At 39.6% G+C, this 1,588-nt stretch overlaps 1 pseudogene; it reads right to left on the reverse strand.

Annotated features, from left to right (window-relative positions):
* Nucleotides 1-236: 236 nt before the first annotated feature.
* Nucleotides 237-369, reverse strand: LOC111737359 (annotated as a pseudogene).
* Nucleotides 370-1,588: the final 1,219 nt, after the last annotated feature.

A 1,588-nucleotide genomic window follows, 5' to 3' on the forward strand; every position in this document is an offset into this window, starting at 1 on the left:
ATTTATTATTATTTATGCCTACAGCATCTGGTCTTCCTAGGTGGTCTCCCATCCAAGTACTAGCCAGGCCCGACCCTGGTTAGCTTTTGAGATCAGACATTGGGCTTGTTCAGGGTGGCATGGCTGTAGACTGGACCATGGCTCCACTAGGGCGTGAGCCCAGGAATTTCTGCATATAAAGCAGACATGCTAACCGCTACACTGTGGGACCACGTCCTTATTATTACATTTTTTAATGCCTACAGCACCTGATATTCCTAGGTGGTCTCCCATCCAAGTACTAACCAGGCCCAACCCTGCTTACCTTCCGAGATCAGACGAGATCAGACCCTGATTAGCTTCCGAGATCAGGGTGGCATGGCCATAGACAAGAGTGAGTTTTTAAGAAATATTTCTTGAAAGAATTAGAAAACTAAACAACCAACTAGCCCCCCAGTAAATGAGAAATGTTGAGGAGGCTATAGGATGAGCTGTGGGGTAGGACATGACAAAGGTCAGGAAGGCCCATGTCGTGGGGAACTGTAATATAAACATCATAAGTTAGACATTAGGTAAGTTCTGGACTAGTAACAAATAACTGGCTTTATTTTTCAAGTAAAAAGCATTTATATAAAGTAAAAAATTTCAGAGCCCATATCTCCGCCAATCACAGATGTCAAAAGGCCATAGCTCTTAACATTTAGTTGTATTTTAGAATTTTAGCTAATAAAAACAAGTTATTCTGAGCCTGTTGACTTTTATATCTTCTTTTGTTTTCGTCTACATGCAATTTTAAAGCTGGAAGGGTCCTGCATTAGTTTCTTGTGGCGACTGTAACAAATTATCAAAAACTTGGTGGCTTTAAAAAATAAATTAATTTTCTCACAGTTCTGGAGATCAAAAATCTAAAATAGTATCACTGGGACAAAATAAGTCGTCACATTACTATACTCCCTCCAGAGGCTCTAAGGAAGAGTCTGTTTCTTGCTTCTTCCAGCTTCTTGTGACTCTGGCATTCCTGGACTTTGGCTGTATTACTCAGTGGTCACATTGCCTTTTCTTCTATATCAAGTGTCCTTCCGCCTTCCTCTTATAAAGACATTGGGACTGCATTTAGGACCTTTCAGATGATCCAGAATTTCCCCATCTCAGGATTCTTACCTTAATCGCATCTTCCATATTAAGTAGCTGTCACAGGTTCTAGGAGTTATGTCTTGGAGAGAGGGGCATCATCGTTTGGCCTACACAATTCCTCACAGATCACTTAAGGTAACTCACATTTTTGGTGAAGGAAAAAGATGCAAAGCTGAAGTGATCTACTCAGGCACATATCTAATAACTGGCAGGGCTGAAGCCAAGTGGCAGTCTCCTTGCTGAGGAAATTTCACACTAAATTAGAAGCAGGCAGACGCTTTTTCTGTTTACTGAAACTGGGTTTTTGTAGGCAAACTAGAAATTGGTGAATCACAAAGACTGAGGATCAAAAATTCAAAAAGAAATAATAAGTTGTGTGGTTTTATTTCAATGATAACCCTTTTTAAGTTGCATGGATAAAACATAATTCAAAATGTTTTATTAGGTTAAGAATTTAGTGTCTTCAATTAGTGTT

This window comes from Pteropus vampyrus, unplaced genomic scaffold (genome assembly GCF_000151845.1).
Source record: "Pteropus vampyrus isolate Shadow unplaced genomic scaffold, Pvam_2.0 Scaffold25, whole genome shotgun sequence".
NCBI classification, from domain to species: Eukaryota; Metazoa; Chordata; class Mammalia; order Chiroptera; family Pteropodidae; genus Pteropus; species Pteropus vampyrus.